The 21,322-nt window shown below is 39.0% G+C and overlaps 1 pseudogene; it reads left to right on the forward strand.

The window, feature by feature from the left end:
- The first annotated feature begins 20,314 nt into the window (after window positions 1–20,314).
- Window positions 20,315–20,676, forward strand: LOC150003088 (small ribosomal subunit protein uS10 pseudogene; annotated as a pseudogene).
- Window positions 20,677–21,322: the final 646 nt, after the last annotated feature.

The following is a 21,322-nucleotide window of genomic DNA, read 5'->3' on the forward strand; positions in this document are numbered from 1 at the left end:
GAAAACCAATATGTTTCCAACCTCACATTAGTAAGGAAACAATGTTTCTAGTTCTTTCCCATTTCAGTTTGGAGGAGTTTTGTCGCTGTTATTGTTTTAAAAAAATAGTTCTTGCACTGATTTGGCTTATAGAACACAGCTGTCCTGAGACTGGTCCTCCCCATGGTGGTTTGCATTTGTGAAAATCTTCATGCCTCCTCTGTTCTTCCAAAATTGTAAATCATTCTTGATTCTTTAAAATAAAGCAGTATCTTCAGAACTAAAAAACTCATCCTTGCTATTTTTATGGTGTTTTTAACCATTTGAAAATAAGTTATGTTTGTTTCAAACAGAATAAACGCATTTGGAACTTCAAATATTTGAGCCAATCATGTGTGGACTGTTAACAGCATTAAACTCCACATGCAAATCAATCTCAGTGGATTGAATTTGGGGGATTTTTCTACAGTATAAACACTGAGTGTTTCTGAAAACCTGTGATAATGCCAAATAACCAAATCTCCTGCACTTTCATCTTTCTAACAATTCATTTTGCTTTATGTTATTTATTTATTTATTTATTTACTGCTTGCTCAAGGAAAAAATTAAGATTGGCACTGTAGATTAGCCATAATGAGAATTAAGGTTCTCACTGGTGCGTCACTGAACACGGTGTTCTGAATCACTTTTTAATTAATGTAATAACCTAATTTTTTTGTTTCTAAAAAAATAAGAAATATTTTAATGCATTAAAAATTAACAAATGTCAAATGGGATTTCACAGTATCCATCTGGAGTTCAGCTGACATGATGATAGGAAACATACTGTGTCATCTAGTTATCCTCACATAGATGCAAATAGACCTTTCTTCTGTCACGTGCAATATCTATGTGGAATGTGGGTTATAAAAGCAATGTGTCATACCCTTAACTTAGTTTTTATTTAATAAAAAAGTAAAATTACAGTTTCCACCTTCTTAACACAAAGGCACATCAGGAAAATCACATAGAAACTGTCTAAATTGCTTCAGACAGACTGTGAAAGTAAAATTATATTTGCCTCTGTGATTCTGGAAAATTACTTAAATCATTTGTTGCAATGTTATTGGTATTTTTAAAATCACATACAGAGGACTTCCATCCATGATGGAGGCATAGATAGACATGCTTCACTTCTTTCCATAACCATAAGAAGTATTATAACTACCTCAAAACAAAAAACAACCAGAACTACCAGAAAAACTAACTGCATGGAACTCCAACAAACAAATATATAGAGAAGTAATACTCATCCTGATGGGTAGGAGTGGCAGAGATGTGGAGATGGGGAGCTGGGGCAGAGAGGACACAGTGTGGTGGCAGTGGCAAGACAATGGCCGCCACTGTCCAGTGGAAAGAGCAGTCACACACTATAAAAGCCAGGAGGAACACCTGGGGAGTGATTCCATCGCAGGCCAGACTGCACAGCTCATGGTTCCAGCACCAGGGAAATAAAACCTCATTGCTTCTGGCTGTGAAAATCAGTGGGGGTTGGGGAGGCAGAAGAAACTGCCAGTCTCTGGAGAGTCCATTTATATGGCCCCCATGGTCCTAGAACATCCACAGACCCACCCACTCTGGGAACCATCACCAAGACAACAGCTAGAGGGGTGCCAGTTGCATACAGAAAGTGGGTGAGGTGACTGAAAAGGGGCGAGTGCCAAGAAAGCAACATTGTTGCCTCTCTGTCCTCTCTCCCACATACAGTGCCACAAGGTTGTGAAAAACCAGTCACCCAGCAATGACAAATACCTAAGTTTCCATCCCTTAAACATAACAGGTGCGACAACTCTACCTAAGACATAGAGGCAAATACAGGAGGATGTCAAGCTGAGGAGTCAGAGAAGCCCAAAAGAGGGAGCAGATCAAGACTCCAGCGGGAGAACTAAGCAATGGGGATATAGCCAACCTAAGACACCAAGTTAAAAACACTGGTAATAACAATGTTTGCAGAAGTAATTGAGTACAGCAAATGCATAAGGGAAGAAGTGAATGCTATACTACGTGAATTGAAGAAAAATCCACACAAAACAAATGGTGAAGGGAAGAAAGCCTGGGTTCAATTGATTGGGATAAGGAAGAAATAAAGAGTCAACCGGTACAGAAAGAGGAAACAAGAATTGAAAAAAATTAGGAGAGGCTTAGGAACATCTAGGACAACTTTAAATGTACCAACATCCAAATCATAGGGGTGTCAGAAGGAGAAGAGGAAGAGCAAGAAATCAAAAGTTTATTTGAAAAAATAATGAATGGAAACTTCATTAATTTTACAAAAGAAATAGACATACAAGTCCAGGAAGCACAGAGAGTCCCAAACAAGCTAGACCCAAAGAGGACCACATCAAGACACATCATAATGAAAATGTTAAAGGTTAAAGATAAAGAGAGAATCTTCAAAGTAGCAAGAGAAGAGAAGAGAGTTACCTACAAAGGGGTTCCCATAAGACTGTCAGCTGGTTTCTCAAAAGAAACTTTGCAGGCAAGAAGGAACTGGCAAGAAGTTTTCAAAGTGATGAAAAGCAAGTACCTCCAACCAAGATTACACTATATGGAAAAGCTATCATTTAGAATGAAAAGACAGATAAAGCACTTCCCAGGCAAGGTAAAGCTAAAGATGTTCACCATCACCAAGCCATTGTTATATGAAATGTTAAAAAGACACATTTAATACCCGCCTTTTGTCATTTAGTGGTTATGGATTGAATGATGCCTTTTAACCCTTTTTGCCAAATCTGTTGCCTCCAGAATACAACAAGGATGCCAGCCTGTTAAATCAAGCATGCCGTTGTCTGGAGACAGCCAACCGACCTGGAGTCTTCATGATCCTTCCCCATTTGGGAAGGCCACCCCTGCCTTCACACCCCTACTCTTATTAGGAATTTCTGGACCCAAGGGTAGGTAGGACAAAGACCATGTCCAGCTTGAAGCAGCTAGAGGAGCTCGAGACCTTCATCCATTGTCCTTTATAAGATTATAAAGGGCCTTTAGTCTGAGAGGGAGGGATTGTTATTTTTTATTGTTAAAATAATTAATTGATTAATTAATTTTTTTTAAAGAAGAAGAGGAATATATGAAAGGGTGAGGCAGGAGAGCTTATATGTATGACCCATGGACATGGACTTGGGGAGGGGGGATTGTTGGAGGAGGGGGAGTGCTGGGAGGAGGGGAGCAAAGGGGAAAAATTGGAACTATTGTAACAATATAATCAATAAAATATACTTATTAAAAAAGACACATTTAAGAAAAAGAAGATCAAAATTATGAACAGTAAAATGGCAACAAACTCATAACTATCAACAAATGAATCTTTTAAAAATAAAAATAAACTAAGCAAACAACTAGAACAGTAACAGAACCATAGATATGAAGATCATATGGTAAGTTATCAGTGGGGAAGGGGAAGAATGAGGGGAAAGGTGCAGGGCTCAAGAAGCATAACTGGTGAGTACATAATAGACAATATTAATGTTCTTAATAGAACATTAAGAATAGTAAAGTAAAAGGAGAAGCCAAAGAACTTATATGTATGATCCATGGACATGAACTAAGAGAGAGGGGCAATTGGTGGAGGGAAAGGAGGTACCTGGCAGAGGGGGACAAAGGGGAAAATATTGGCATAACTATAATAGCATAATAAATAAAATATACTTTAAAAAAATAAAGAAAACATTATATACAGAGCCATTCGTGAAATTATACATATATATGAAATTTGTAAATTAAACTAAAAAATGTAATTCATTCATGAAATCATATGAATACATATATTGAAACATATATCTAATATTAAAAGGCAAACTCTCCTTTATATGCAAATTATCTATTGGCAACTGAACAATAACAATTTTCTTTTAACTAAGATTTAAACTTACACTTTACCTGTCAGAATTTCAATGTAATAAGTTCACAGAAATTCATTAATATTGATTGGTTTTGAAACAAATTCATTTACATTAAGATAAATTAGCAAGTAGATTATTATGGTTAAGAAATATCTAGAGTGAGAGGTAAGATGGCGGAGGAGTGAGGAGAGGTTGCGGTTTTAGGCTCCGGAGACCCGTCTGCAGTTTGGTCTAATTGCAGACAGAACATCTCAGTGAGCAGCTGGACATTGGCGGGAGTTGAGCCAAGGCACTGCTGGATTAGAGAAAATCCATCTGGAAACAACCTGTTTAGTGAGGATAGCGGAGAAAAAGGGGACGAAACGGGATTCCTGATTGGGGCGGCTGCCCGAGCTGTGGCGGGAAGCACACAAAGGATTTTTGGCAACCACAGGCTACCCCAGAGAGGAGTAAGGCGGAGAGCGGATCTCTGCCCGCTGGCAGAGACGGGACTTGACCAAGTGGCATTGGCGCTGAAGGACAGGAGACAGCGTGCTGCCGGGCAAGTGAGAACATAATTCTCCTTTATATTTTTCTCTAGTGGACGGTGGAGACGGGAGGAAAATTTGGGTGTGGTAGGCCATTCTGGAGGAGCCCAGGTGCAGGGGCGCGCTAATCCACTCCTCAACCCTACCATTGGGTCGCGGGGGCGCACATAGGGAAGTGCTCTCATTCACTGGCCCAGGTGTGCGGGGCCGTGAGTCTAGGCGTCCCTCGGACACTCCCCAACGGACATAAGATCAGTGCCCCAACGGGCACAGGGAGGGCCCACTGAACACGCAGAGGACTGTGCACAGACACCCCTAGACAGTTCCCGTGGGCGCAGGGCCCCAGGCCGGAAAGCAGACCACTAGCGCAGGCTCTGTTTGTGCCCACCCAGACGGGTGAGGGAACGGGGCGGCTGCAGCACGGGAACAGCGGGAGGCGGCGACCCACGGACGCTCGATTCCACTGAGCACAAGTGTCCCTGGCCCTGCCCTAAGAGGCGAGAGACCAACTCCCGGAGCTCGGCTCAGCGGGACTGAGGGCACGGGGCAGCGCGCGAGCGCGAAAGCACCTCAGCCTGGGGTCAGTGGGAGCTCTCGGGCCGCCCGCGCAGGCAGGGTCACCTCGGCGCGAACGGGGAACCGCCACGGCCCAGCGAAAGCAGGAGCCAATCCCGGGGAAAGCGCTCGGGCCGCCCGCGCGGGCAGGGTCACCTCGGCGCGAACGGGGAACCGCCGCGGCCCAGCGAAAGCAGGAGCCAATCCCGGGGAAAGCGCTCGGGCCGCCCGCGCGGGCAGGGTCACCTCGGCGCGAACGGGGAACCACCGGGGCCCGGCAGCAGAGGGTTCCAACCGCGGGGCAAACTCTCGGGCCGCCGGAGCGCGCAGGGGCTTGCGCGCAAGGGCACCTCAACTGGCTACAGCAAGCAGCAAGGGAGCGCGCCGTGCCGGCAACCGCGGGCGCGCACCATAGCGGCAACCGGGGGCGCACACCAGTCCTGCAAAAAACAAGAACCTCTGACCTGCCACACTAGACCAGCTGCGGACCCAGAAAAAGAAGGCAACACACCAAGGCTAAAACGGAGTAAAAACATCGCTTTTTTTAAAATTTTTTTCCAAATTTTTTCTCCCAAATTTTTTCTCCCTTGTTCTTTCTTTCTTCTTAATTATTTCTTTTCTTTCCTTCTTTCTTTATTCTTTTCCTGGGTTTTTTTGGGGGGGGGTTTGGGGGGTATATAGATATATATATTTTTTTTCTTTCAATTTTTTTTCTCTCTTTTTTCTTTCTTCTTTATCCTTTCTTTTCTATCTTTCTTTGTTCCTTTCTTTCTTCCCCTTTGGGGTTTTTTTTGGGGGGGTTTGTGGTAAATTTTTTATTTTCTTCTCTTTCTCTCTTCTTTTCTTCTATTTTCTTGGGGATTTTTTATGGGGGGGTGTTTTTCCTTCACCTCTTCCAATAATAACAAACTTTATCTCTAACGTATTGCATATAACCTCTCCTTCTCATCCTTTCTCTTTAATAGTGGTTTATTCGTTTGTGTGTCTAGCTTAGCCCCCCTATCACTCTAAATAATACAATATAATTACTATATAAACCCAAATACAATACAATCCCACTTTCTTACTATACTATGTATTTTTCTATCCTTTTCTTCCATTTTTCTTAACATACAATGTAAATATTACTAACTGGCTTGCACAGTCTCAACTATTATTAATCTATCAACCCCTCTATCAAAAATTATATTTTTCCTCCCCAAAAACAACTCTTATCTATTCTTCTTATAGTATAAAAGCTCAAATCTCTTTACATTTATATTAATACGGGCTAGTTGGCTAACGATAACAGGATAGAGTGGGGGATACTTTCTGAGGGTGTGGGTCTCCTGCCTGGGCTGTGTGTTTATGTTTTTAACAGCATATCCACAAAAGAACTCAAGACAAAGCAGATAGAGTGACTCTCAACCAAGTAGCCAGAAGGAAGATCCTATCAAAGAACATCTGAAATATAACCGAACAGCATAAACAAACGACATAAAGGGTAACTCAAGACCATCAGGCTCAGGATATCAAAGAGACTGCACCACTGAAACTCCCAGACCTTCGATAAAGAATATTACACCACAAAGGAGGGAAGTCAAAGCAGACTACCCCCCCAAAAAATAAATAAATAAATAAATAGATAAATAAAAACAGAATCCAACATGGTAAGACGCAAAACTAACCCCTCAATGAAAAGAAAAGAGGAATCCTCAGAAAGAGAGATAGACGAAATAGACATAGCCCAAATGTCAGACATGGAATTCAAAACAATGGTGGTAAAGAAGCTCAATATACTGGACATCCTTAAAATCAACTATGACAACCTTCAAGGAAGTTACCAGCAGCTCCAAGAAAATTACAGGGAACTTGCAGAGAACTACACCAGCATAAAAAAAGACATAGAAATTGTTAACAAGAACCAGGAAGAACTTAAGAATACAATCTCTGAACTGAAAAACACAGTAGAATCAGTCAAAAGCAGACTAAACGAAGCAGAGGATCGGATTAGTGAGTTAGAAGATAATGTAGAGAAAAACTCCCAGACAATACAGCAAAATGAAAAAGGATTGAAAAAATATGAACAAGATGTAAGGGAATTACAGGATAGCATTAGGAAAAATAATTTAAGGATCATCGGAATACGAGAGGAAGAAGAAAAGGAACATGGAATTGAAAATCTGATAGGAGAAATAGTGACAGAAAATTTTCCGAACCTGATGAGAGGTAAAGCTATGCAAGTCCAAGAAGCACTGAGAGTTCCAATCAAGAGGAACCGCCAAAAACCCACTCCAAGGCACATCATAGTTAAAATGGCAACATTCCAAGACAAAGAGAGAATCCTAAAAGCAGCAAGAGAAAAGCAGCAAATAACATACAAGGGAGCTCCGATAAGGCTATCAACTGATTTCTCAACAGAAACATTACAAGCCAGAAGGGAATGGTCAAAAATATTTCAAACAATGAAAAACAAAGGCCTACAACCAAGAATACTCTACCCAGCAAGGCTCTCATTCAAAATAGAAGGTGAAATAAGGAGTTTCTCAGACAAAGGAAGACTGAAAGAATACATCTCCACCAAACCAGCATTGCAAGAGATGCTAAAGGGACTGTTCTAAGAAAAAAGAAGGAAAAAGCAAGAGAGGAGAGGAACAGAGGTACAAAGGGAAATGAATAAATACACGTCAATAATAACCTTAAATGTAAATGGATTAAATGCTCCAATTAAAAGACATAGGGTAACGGAATGGATAAGAAAACAGGACCCACATATTTGCTGTCTACAAGAAACACACCTCAAAACAAAAGATTTACACAGACTGAAAGTAAAGGGATATAAAAAATCTTCCAAGCAAACGGACCGGAAAAAAAAGCTGGGGTAGCAGTTCTCATATCAGACAAAATGGATTTCAAAGCAAGGACAATAAAAAGAGACAAAGAAGGACATTTCATAATACTTTAAGGAACAATCCATCAAGAAGATATGACTTTGATAAACATATATGCACCCAACATAGGAGCACCCAAATACATAAAGAAAATACTAGAAGACCACAAAAAGGATATCAACAACAACACACTCATAGTAGGGGACTTCAACACTCCATTATCAACAATAGACAGATCATCAAAGCAAAGAAACACCCAGGATATACAGGCATTGAACAACACACTAAACCACATGGATCTAACTGATATATATAGAACTTTTCACCCCAAAGAAGCAAAATATACATTCTTTTCAAATGCACATGGGACATTTTCAAAGATAGACCACATGATAGGTCACAAAACAAGCCTCAACAAATTCAAGAAAATTGAAATCATATCAAGCATCTTTTCAGATCACAATGCCTTGAAACTAGAAATCAACCTCAGAGGAAAAAATCAAAGACACCCAAACTCATGGAGATTGAATAACATGCTATTAAATAATGAATGGGTTAACAATGACATCAAAGAAGCAATCAAGAAATTTCTAGAAACTAATGATAATGAGCACACAACAACCCAAAACCTGTGGGACACAGCAAAAGCAGTCCTGAGAGGGAAGTTTATAGCAATACAGGCATATCTGAAAAGGCTAGAAGAATCTCAAATAAAAAACCTAACCACAATGCTACAAGAACTAGAACAACAACAACAAACAAAGCCTAGGGCAAGAAGAAGGAATGAAATCATCAAGATCAGAGCAGAACTAAATGACATAGAGACTAAACAAACAATCCAAAAGATCAACAAAACTAGGAGCTGGTTCTTCGAAAAAATCAACAAAATCGAGAAGCCTCTAGCCAGTCTAATCAAGAAAAAAAGAGAGAAGACACAAATAAACAAAATCAGAAATGAAAGAGGAGAAATCACGACTGATACCTCAGAAATACAAATGATAGTTAGAAATTACTTCAGACAACTGTATGACAAGAAATTTGACAATCTAGAAGAAATGGACAAATTTCTAGAAACATACAACCTTCCAAAACTGAATCAAGAAGAAGTGGAAAGTCTCAACAGACCAATAACAAAGAAGGAAATTGAAACTGTAACCCAAAATCTCCCGGCACACAAAAGCCCTGGACCGGATGGCTTCACAGGCGAATTCTACAAAACATTCAGGGAAGAACTAACTCCTATCCTCCTCAAACTGTTCCAAAAAATCCAAGAAGAGGGGAAAATCCCAAACTCTTTCTATGAAGCCAGTATTATCCTAATCCCCAAACCAGGTCAAGACACAACAAAGAAAGAAAACTACAGGCTAATATCACTGATTAACATAGATGCTAAAATCCTCAATAAAATATTGGCAAACAGGATCCAGCAATACATCAAAAAGATCATACATCATGATCAAGTGGGCTTCATTCCAGGGATGCAAGGATGGTTTAATATTCGCAAATCAATAAATATAATACATCACCTAAACAGAATGAAAGACAAAAATCACATGATCATATCAATAGATGCAGAAAAAGCATTTGATAAAGTACAACACCCATTTATGATGAAAACACTCAGCAAAATGGGAGTAAAGGGAGCATATCTTAACATAATTAAGGCTATATATGAGAAGCCTGAGGCCAACATCATACTCAATGGACAAAAACTGAAAGCATTCCCCCTGAACTCAGGAACTAGACAAGGTTGTCCACTCTCTCCACTCCTTTTCAACATAGTGTTGGAAGTCCTAGCCACAGCAATCAGACAAGAAAAAGCAATAAAAGGCATCCAAATTGGGAAAGAGGAAGTAAAACTTTCATTATATGCAGATGACATGATAGTATACCTAGAAAATCCTATAAACTCCACTAAAAGACTACTCGATATAATAAGTGAATTTGGCAAAATCGCAGGGTACAAAATAAATATACAGAAATCTAAGGCATTTCTGTACACCAACAATAAAATAGCAGAGACAGAGACAAAAAAGAAAATACCATTTACTATAGCAACAAGAAAAATAAAGCACCTAGGAGTAAACTTAACCAAAGAGATAAAAGACCTGTACTCTGAAAATTACATAACATTGAATAAAGAAATTAAGGAAGAAACAAATAAATGGAAGCAAATACCATGTTCTTGGATGGGAAGAATCAACATCATCAAAATGGCCATACTACCCAAAGCAATTTACAAATTCAATGCAATCCCTATTAAAATACCAATGACATATTTCACAGACCTAGAACAAATACTCCATAAATTCATATGGAACCAAAAAAGACCCCGAATAGCAAAAGCAATCTTGAGACAGAAGAACACAGCAGGAGGAATCACAACACCAGATATCAAACAATACTACAAAGCCACTGTAATCAAAACAGTATGGTACTGGCATAAGAACAGACATATAGATCAGTGGAACAGAATAGAGAGTCCAGAAATAAACCCAGGCCTCTATGGTCAACTAATCTTTGATAAAGGAGGAAGGAACATAAAATGGAGTGAGAAGAGCCTCTTTAACAAATGGTGCTGGGAGAACTGGATAGGGACCTGCAAAAAAATGAAACTAGACCACCAACTTACACCACACACGAGAATAAACTCAAGATGGATCAAAGACTTAAATGTAAGCCGTGACACCATAAAAGTCCTAGAGGAAAACATAGGCAAGAAAATATCAGATATCTCACGTAACAATCTCTTCACAGATACATCTCCTAAAGCAAGAGAAATAAAGGAAAAAATAAATAAATGGGATTACATCAAACTGAAGAGTTTCTGCTCAGCAAAAGAAAACATCGGCAAAATGAAAAGGAAACCAACCATATGGGAAAACATATTTGCCAATGACATCACAGACAGGGGACTGATTTCCAAAATATATAAAGAGCTGATACGACTCAACATCAAGAAAACAAACAACCCAATTAAAAAATGGGCAAGGGACCTGAACAAACACTTCTCCGAAGAAGACATACAGAAGGTCCATATACACATGAAAAAATGCTCAACATCATTAGCCATCAGGGAGATGCAAATAAAAACCACAATGAGATACCACCTTACACCAGTCAGAATGGCCATCATCAACAAATCAACAAGCAACAAGTGCTGGCGAGGATGTGGAGAAACGGGAACCCTACTGCACTGTTGGTGGGAATGCAGACTGGTGCAGCCACTATGGAGAACAGTATGGAATTACCTCAAAAGATTAAAAATGGAACTGCCTTTTGAACCAGCGACTCCACTACTAGGATTATACCCGAAGAATCTTGAAACACCAATTCAAAAGAACTTATGCACTCCTATGTTCATTGCAGCACTGTTTACAATAGCTAAGTACTGGAAACAACCTAAGTGCCCATCTGTAGATGAGTGGATCAAAAAACTGTGGTACATTTACACAATGGAATACTATGTAGCAGAAAGAAAGAAGGAACTCCTGCCATTTGCAACAACATGGATGGAACTAGAGAGAATTATGCTTAGTGAAATAAGCCAGGCAAAGAAAGAAAAATACCATATGATATCACCTAATACAGGAAACTAAAGAACAACACAAACAAAGGAACTAAATAGAACAAAGAGCAGAATAGCAGTCAATAGGGGGGAGGGGAGAGGGAGAGAAGGGGGATAAGTAAGGGAAGGGTTTAATTAAAGAGCCTGTATGAAAGACTCATGGACATGGACAACGGGGAGGGATATGATTGCGGGAGAGGGGGTGGGTTAGGTGGGCGAGAGAAATTGGGGGAAAAGGGGACAACTGTAATTGAAAAACCAAAATTAAAAAAAAGAATAAAAATTAAAAAAAGTTAAACGCAAAAAAAAAAAAAAAAAAGAAATATCTAGACATCAAGCCATTAGAATTTTAGAGTCAAAAGGGGCTTTAGGAGTCATCTTAAATATCACGTGTATAAATGACTCATGGACATGGACAATGGGGAGGGATATGATTGCGAGAGAAAGGGTGAGCTGGGTGGGGGGGAGCAATGGAGGAACAATGGGACAACTATAATTGACAAACCAAAAAATAAAAGAAAAAAAATCAATAAAAAAAAAAGAAAAAATATATCACTTTCCTGATGGTGAACAAGTCTATATTTGAAAATTCCATGTTTTAAAACAAAGAATGTAATGTTCAGTTCTTAAAATTCCAGGTTCAGAAAGAAGACTCGGGATTCTAGTTACTGTAACATTGACCTGTGGGTCAGATACCACATGACACTTATGTTTCTCACTTGCTGGTCTCCAGGCATCCCAGGAAACCCCAGCAAGATTGGCCCAAACCCACCCTTCCTCCCTCATCTTTTACTCCCATCTCCTATTTACTGCTGCTCATTTTACCCCAAGCTTATAGTGTTTTTCCATGCACCCCTTCAATGTCTTATCTAGGCCACATACCTGTGACCCAGGCACTGTACAAGTTCTGGTGTTCACTGACATACACACTACCCCATTTTCTTACGATTCCACAACACTGTTTGCTAGAGCCTGAATCTGGGGCTCTTTCTAGCTGTCTCCTCTCCCCTCACCACACACACACACACACTCAGGCACATGCACACACTCGCATGCACATACCTCATTCAATTCACAAGTCTTCATACCTCCAAAATATTCTCCAACTCCACCTTCCTTCATCCTCACTGCAGCTGCCACTGACTTGACCACCACAGTTTTATGCCTGCACTTCACCTGAATGTTCAGCCTGGGTGCAACACTTACAGTCCCTCCTCCCTTCTACCTGTTCTCCTACTTCAGCAGTCAGAGCCTTTTTTTAATAACAAAGATTATTATTTGACTCCTGTGGCTATACCCTCTCCTCCTGAGAATTGTGAATTCTAGCCTCTCACCCCTGCAGGCCTCTACAGACCCCTGATCTCCCGTCTCCAGACCAGTGGTCTCCAAAAGACCCTGGAGCATTCCCATCCTCTCTGACTTCAGCAACACAACAAAAAGGAGGAGGGAAATATAGTTAGGTCATGTTTCAGTCTAGAAAGTGTGGCTTTAAACAACAGAGCTTTATTTTTCCCCAGTTCTCAGTTCCCAAGTATAGATACTGGAAACATTCCCAAGGCATCAGTTGCTTGTTACAAGTCTGTGGCACAATTACCACATGGGCCCTTATTGGATTTCTCCCAGAAGGCCTGGTTCTTGCATGCAGCAAGGCCACCTGCAGCTTCCATCATTCCTCCTCACCTCTCTGGGTTGGCCATCCTGGGCTTTGTTTTTGTCAACCATATTCTACTTGCTGATGGACCTGTAAGGTCCTTGTCAGAAATTTTGTTATGTTTTGGATGTGAAATTCTGAAAATATTATCAATGAAAAAGAAATCATTGGATATGGTTTCAAAAATATATACTTGGTAGCTTTAAACAACAGATTTATTTTCTTTCTGGAGGCTGGAAGTCCAAGAGCAGGTGCCAATATGGCTGGTTCCTGGTGAAGAGCCTCCTCCTCACTTGCAGATGACCACTTTGTCCTTGTGTCTTCACATGGCAGAGAGCTCTGGTGTTTCTTCCTCTCATTATGAGGGCATTAATCTTACTATAGGGACTCTGCTCTCATAACTTTATCCAAACCTAATTATATCCCAAAGGCCCCATCTCCAAATACCATCACACTAGGAATTAGGGCTTCAGCATATAAATTGGAGGTGGGGGCTCAATCCACTCTACAGTTCTGGGAAAAAGGAACTAGAGGATATTTTGCACAGGGAAGGTATGAACAAAATTTGCATAAAATGCTTTTAATTATTTTATTGTTACTTCCACCACTTTGATCCTCCTAAACACTTGAGTGACCCTTTTCAAATGAAAGTCTGAGAATGTCAGGCCTCTACTTCCCATGTCACTTAAGGTAAAGGTAAAATTTCTCTCAAGAGCTCCATGTGATTTATTGGCCCAACCTCCAGGCACTCTGTTCTCATCTCCACTGCTCAACCCCACCCCTACTTCTTACCCTGGCCTCAGGTTCTTTGATTTCTCACTGTTTCATCTGGTTGGCAATCTATAGCCCTTTTTTTCCATCCCACTGGTTCTAGTCTCAATGGCATTTTATATGATGGGTTCCCCTGACCACCCTCTAAATAAAAATTCTTCTTTCCTAAACCTTTCCACTCTCCATCCATTCACTCTACCTAATTTCTCCTCCTAGCATTTCTCATTTCTGATACAGTGTTTACTTAGCCATTTGTTTGTTTTTAATATCTGTCTCTTCTTACCTAAAACTCCAAGAGGGAAGAATTATATCAGTGTGTTCACTGCTCTGTCCCCAGTTCTGGGACACAGCAGGCTCTCAAACTGAAAAAACAAATTAAAGGAACTAAAAATTTGTCAGTCTTTTTTTTTTATTATTACTAACAGGAATTTTTAGTTATTGAGGACATTAAAATTATTAGGGACAGTTATTGATATCTGAATTGAAGCAAATTCTCTATTTCAGGGAAGTTCCTCAATTTGTCCAGGAGCACTGAAATCTACCTGATTCTCTTTGTTGGTGGTTCAACACAACCAGCTCTGCTTGTGTACATTATGCACATTACAGGTGTCATTCCCTGATACCTGTGCATTTCCAAGGAACTACTAATCCTTTGCCAACCATATTCTCTTGTGTGAGAAGGAACAGCAGGATTCGAATGATAATGACATCATGACAGCAATACATCAGGGGAGTTACATGGGTTAATTCTATGACATAAAAGTAAATACTTTGAACACATGTTTTTATACCTTCACCAGCAAGGCTATACATTAACAATTCCACTGTTCTACAAAGCTCTCAGTGAAACCAGCAGATCAATTGGGACTTCAGTTATCCTGAAGATACAGGTTGTTATTTCACTACGACTGTCACTTTATCTAGACTGTATGTATCTACAATGCACAAATGACACACAGATCTGAAAGATGAATGTGTGGCAGGTATAGCTGGTGCTCCATCCAAATTCCTTTACCTTAACCTCCTCAGTGAGTAATCTCTGCTCACCATCCAACCACCAATATCTGCATTTCTCAGCTTCAAGGGGTTCCTGAGACTTTTCCACCTTCCAACAGGTCAAAGGTGCCTTTTAAGGACAGCCCTCAATTATGACCAGTGGGACTTGGTATGTAAAACCCCAGCTTCTTCCTTCCAAGGCATGTTCTCCACGTTGTATTCCAGTATTCTTCAGATGGGTTAAGCTCCAAAGACCCACAGAGAAAAATGGATTGATGATCCAGATATATCCATTAATGGTTGTCTTTCTGTCTCACTTCTTCCCTACATCTCCCAAATTAACTTTTATCTTTGCTTCCAGGTAAACCCAAACCAAGATAGAGTAATAGAATTATTGGAACTTGGTGGAAATGGAGAAGCCACCCAGTCTAACATTATTTTACAAGTAGGGAAACTAAGAATAAAGAAGTAACTGATCCCCCAATAACGCAATAATTCTTAGTTCAAAATTTATTCCATGTATCCTCTCTCCAGATACAACCTGAGAATGAGGGAATTAAATATCTTCTTAGTATTTTATATTCTAGAACCTATCACCCTCTGATTATAACTACAAGTATTTCATATTCATAGAAACATATTTTGGTTAAAATAATATCTATGCATTAACATATGTGAAATTCTTAAAAGAGCTGATTTTGTCATTATAATATTATGCCAATTTAACACTTTGCAATAAACTCAACACACACCTCTTTTGAGATTTAGGAGTAAATTCAAAACCTGAACTGAAGAGTGCAAAACAGAATAGAAAAGGACTTAGAAGTGTAAGTGTGTATCTAGGTTGTGAGGCTCCTGATTAAAGAAAGAAAGACACTGAGGGGCTCTCACAAAAGTTTGGCCCTGCAATCCCTCCCCAGCAGAGAAGGATTGAGCTAGAGGGGCTGCTGAAACTTTCATTTCAAAATCCCTGCCTCCAACAGCTGTGACCATCGTAAAAATTATTTCAGAAGTCCACCAGAAATGAGCTATGTAGAAAGAACTCTTTGTTGAGCTGTCATCAAAGGGAAGGCACTACCAGCACTCAGTCCAAGTGACTTTGCAGTGGTTGAAAATGCTTCCTTAGCATTCTAATTTATGGTAGGCTATATAGGTTGGGACTCCTTCTACTAATGGCTTCCTTCTGTGTGCAGTACTCTCCAGGACTTCAAAGGGTTACCGCTGAGTGGAAGGAGAAGGTTAGGGACTCAAGACTACTATCTTGACTGGCACAGAGATTAAATGGAAATTGGGACTTAAGAAAAAGTCAATGAAGTCTTTAAATGGGGGGGTATTTTTTTTGAAGGAGAATTTTTATTACTTTTATATAGAGAAAACTCAACAGTGTAAACTTAGCTCAACTTTGTGCCCAGTGCTTTAGCCTTGGCCTTTTCCAGTTTGGAAATGTGAACCACTGACTTTGGAACCATAATGATGCCTCCCCAATGGTGGCAGATCTCATCATATTAGTTATTGTAATTGATCTGGATATTCCACCAGTTTAGCTAGAGCTCCTTTGTCTTCTGAGTTAACCTGTGTTAAGGCATCAGCACCAATGATGCAGGTCTTTTGGTGACCTAAAGGGAAGGGAATTTTTGTGTGTAAGCAGTGAAATGATAAGATACTTGCATTTCTTCTAGCCCTATTTCGATCCTAACTTTTCCATTTTACCCTTTATCCTTTGACATTCATTGCTCAAAAAAGAATAATAATGTAGGTAATCCAGAAATCCTTCAAAAACAAAACAGCAAATCATCTCAAGTACAATTCTATTTGGCTTTGCAATGTAGGGTATATTTTTTGTCACTGTGTTCACATTTTGCTTTTTAAAACATTAATATTTTTTTTAGTATCTACTATTATCCAGTGCCATGTCAATTGCTTTAGGGTTTAAAATTCTTATGACACAGTTTTTGCTAAAATGGAGATAGTAAAAAAATTAGCACATAAAATTTGAAATATGTTAGATGAGAGGACACTACCAAAGATAATATTTCGGAGACACAACATCCCCCCAAAATGGAATGTTCCACTCTCCTAAGCCATATGGTGAGAAGAGCAGACTTTGGGTTCAAATTTTGGCCTGAGTTGGAATCCTGACTCAGCTGTCAACTTGTGAACCCTTGCTGAAGTTACTAGAACTTAGTGAGTCTCAATCTTCTTACCTGTAAAATGGGAGTCCCACCAACCTTTAAGAATTGTTTGAGAGAGCCAGTTAAATGACTTACCAAAAAAAGTGACTAGAGAGCCTTTGTCATATTTTTTGAAGTTATTTCTTTATACTTCTTTATTTTACACTAAATTGAAGCTTCACAAAGACAGAAACTTTTTATTGCTCCGTGTCTCAATACCTGGTAGAGTAAATGCTCAAACAATGTGCATGTTATTACTGATCGCTCATTTGCTCTCTAAGGAGGATACCTCCTCCTTCGAGAACCTGAAGCAGTTGTTTGGCCAAATTCGTGTACTTTATCATGCACTAGACCCACAGCCCACCTGACCTGCGGTCAGATGCCATATCCCTGGCTGCAGAGTCAATCAAGTCAGTGGTTGATTAACCACTAAGCAATAGGGGGTGTGTCAATAACTGTTACTCCAGGGAGAAATCATTATAAACAAAATTTCTGAGGAAAATCTAAGAAGTTCATATCAAAACCTATTAAATGTTGTTTATATCTAAATTCAAACTGTCACTGCATTATTGTTACATCAAAGAGATAAGATGAGAGAAAAACTGCCTTCAGCAACTAATGAGAAAGTCCAGCTTCCAGACTTAGTCATGCCATGTGGACTTTCTCTAGGTGCTATCCACCTAGTCTCCTATAAGAATATTTGCCCTAGCTGATGCATGAGAGGGCATGAAATTTGGAGATGTAGACTTACTTTTAAATTCTTAAGTGCCACTGAAATTGCAAGTCACTATCATTTCTCTGTAACTATAAGGAATTGAAAGGAAATTACACTATTTCCCCTCTGTTACTTGTGGGCTCCTTTTCTACCTGGAAAAAGCTTTTATGACTTTTTAGTACAGAAAACTCAATAATCTGTCACCTAGGAAAAATTTTGATGTGCTATACTTTTTTGTAGTAACCAACATATAGTGGATTTTTATGCCATAAAAATCATGGTTTATACCTAGGAATGGGGGTGTGACACTCAGAGCAACATAATTTCCTAAGGGAGTTTTTTAAAGTTCATAAGCCTAGTCTGCACCTCAGGCTGGTTGAATTATAATTTTTAATCCACACTCTCCATTGTGAACCATTTGACTAGATTGTGTGATGCCACCATGTTGCCAAGAAAATAAAAGTCATCTTAACCCTGCCATGCTGACATTGTTTAGTTATCCTGTGTAGCGAACTGTATTCTCTGTTCACAACTCTTGTTTCCTTCCTACCATTGCATTGTAAATGGACTTTATTTTCTCACCCAATGGGTGTCAGACTTGGCCATAAGATGTTGGCCAATAAAATTGGGCAGAAGTAATAGTGTACACATTCAGAGTCCAGACATTAAAAGACATTACTTGTTCTTTCTCACCCCTCTTGAACTTCTGCAACAACTATGAGAACACTATGCCCTGGCTCATCACTAATCCCAGATACCAGAAACAAGAACCCACCAGCAGCTTGAAGCTAAATTATTCCCACTTTACTGTAATCTCACAATAACAAAAATAATAATTATTGCTTAGATTCTGATAGTGTTTATTACACAGCATTATTTCTGTTTGTATCTGACTAATACACCTTACCAGAGTAAGAATCATGTGAATATCTTGGTCTCTGATTTAGCAAGTCTTATTACAATATTAGCTCCATCAGCAGCTTATCAATGTATTTGACTTGATGTTTATTAAGAGCAAAAATGTTTCATAGGAACACTGTCATTATTTGAAGAGAAATTGTTCCATATCTCTCAATTTCAGAACTTACTGGTAAGTAGATGACAGTTTGACTAATTACAAATGAATGTGGAAATAAAAGGGGGGATTGTCATTGTTTAATAACTGCTCTTGGTTGAAAGAGCTGAGTATTTATTCATAGCTCCAGGATTTGAGACTCAAGTATGCTTCCCTTCCCCCAAACAAGATTTCGTGGAAAATAAAGACATCATATTTACACCACGTTTTTATAATTCTGTGTGAAACCCAAATCATCTTACCAGTTTTTTCATAAACTTCCCCACTGGCTAGATGTAAATGTAGAAAGTTAGGGCCAGAGAGAATTCTGGAAATGGGCCTGATACCGCCAGCCTCTTTCAGTGTGCCATGGATCCAAGTATAAGTTTCTGAAAAGTCCTTCTCTTCTCTCACATATGCCATAAAAGCTTCTTTGGTCAGAGCAGGAAGAACAAGTACAGCTTTTGAGAGTTACACCAATATCTTGGTTTATTGTTTTCCTTAGGGTCACACTTAGTAATCTGATTAAAGCAATTGCTTTCAGGCAGCTTTCAGGCAGAACATGACTTGGAGCAATAATGAAACAAGTTTTAGAAAAGACTATTTTTGGAACTCAAGGAAGTTGGCAAGACCATGTCCCAGCAGGACCTCCATTTCTTCCATAAAATACTTGGAGAACATACAATGTCATTGGATTCCTCAGATGTTTATAGAGTGCTGACTTGAGATATAAATACTTCTCCACTTTTCTAAGTTGTCCTAGGTCATTTTATAATATGCTTGTCTTCATTTGCCATTCTTTTCCAGCATTTAAAATAAAAAAGAGGAAATCATGATTTTTCAGACATGAAAAATTAGCATAGGAGATATTTATTGAACACTTTCTAGGTACCTAGTGCTGCCTTGTGTTTAATATCTCATTTAGTCTACACAGAAAACCTAGGAGATAGGCAGAATTATTGGCTTCATTTTTTCCTAGAAAAGTTAAACAACTTGACCAAGTCTACAAGACTGGAAATTGTATTGGTACATTAATATCCCTATTAATATGATTTCCAGGTTGGTTCACTTGAATGCTACTTTGTGTTAGGACAGAATCCATTAATTGTGCTGGCATTTAAAATCCATCTGTCATGAGATGATATGAAGAAATCATCATAAGACAGGGCTACCTTCTGTAAGTGTTGGTGCCACATAGAAATACAACAACCCAAGCATAATATAATTGATTAATCAATTAATCAATAGAGAGCTGAGCAACTTCTGTGTATAAGATTCTGGCAACTGTACACATATTAGTGACAAGAGTGTCATAGCCCCATAGTGTAAGAAACTTACATTTAATAATAAAAATGCGTTAATATAGTTAAGTATGGTATTGCAGGGTTTTTCTTAAGCTGTCTTCTCTGTTAGAGAAACATGCCAAAATATTTACAGATAAAAAGATATCTGAGTCTTTTTGAGGAAGATGCAGTTGCAGCTGCAGCTAATCGTTGTTCAGCTCACTTCTGCTTCTGACTCACCACTGTTCACACTGGCTGAGGAACAAGTTGGTCAGGAAGCCATGCCACAGGCAATGGCTTTTAAAGATACTTGAAAGACACCCATGGAACCAGAGGTGGCGATTCACCAAATTAGGATTACTCTAACCAGATGGAACATAAAGTCTTTGGAGAAGGCGTGTGTTGACTCAATCAGAGGTGCCGACGGAAAAAAAATCTCAAAGTAAAAGGACCAGTTCAGATGCCTACCAAGACCCCAAGAATCACTACAAGAAAAACTTCCTGTGGAGAGGGTTCTAAGACTTGGAATCAACTCCAGATGAGGATCCACAAGCAACGTATTGACTTACACAGTCCTTCTGAGATTGTTAAGCAGATTACTTCCATCAGTATTGAGTCAGGAGTTGAGGTTGAAGTCACAATTGCAGATGCTTAAATCAACCTTTTTAATAAGTTGACTATCAGCTGTTTTTAAAAAAGATATATGAGATTAGCTTCAGAAAAGTTGAGGATGAGTGATGAAGCTGTATGATAAAAAAAGGGATTTTTTCTATTTGTATACATGTTTGAATACTTCCACAAAGAAAAGCTAAAAAGAACCTTTATCATCTAATGGATATGCCTAATGGTTCTTTAGAAATGAATCAAAATAAAGAAAAGCAAGTTAATATTTTAAAAATAGAACAAATTTACATGGTGAATACAAAAGATTAGTTCAGAACCAACTAGTATTTATATAATAAATTGAACATAGTATCTATTTCTTAATATAGTTTTGATTACAGAATCAAAAATTGCTTTTCCATAATTATCAAAAGACCAGATTACATTGGGCTCTGCACTAATAAAGGACTTCTCAAGCACAAAACAAAGTAACCTAAGACCCTAGACCATTCTCATATTAGGATAACATGGTAATTCCAAGAAAGGAGATGGATATATAAGTCTAATTTGGGCCCAGAAATAGGCAACTGTGGGACACCCAGGGGATAGCACATATCTCATAAAGGGAGCTTCTAGGTGGCATAAAAATCAAGAACAAAAAAAGGAGGGTCTAGAATTTTTTTATAAACATACAAATT

The sequence above is a fragment of the Furipterus horrens genome, unplaced genomic scaffold (genome assembly GCF_987537825.1).
Source record: "Furipterus horrens unplaced genomic scaffold, mFurHor1.1.pri manual_scaffold_8, whole genome shotgun sequence".
Lineage (NCBI taxonomy): Eukaryota > Metazoa > Chordata > Mammalia > Chiroptera > Furipteridae > Furipterus > Furipterus horrens.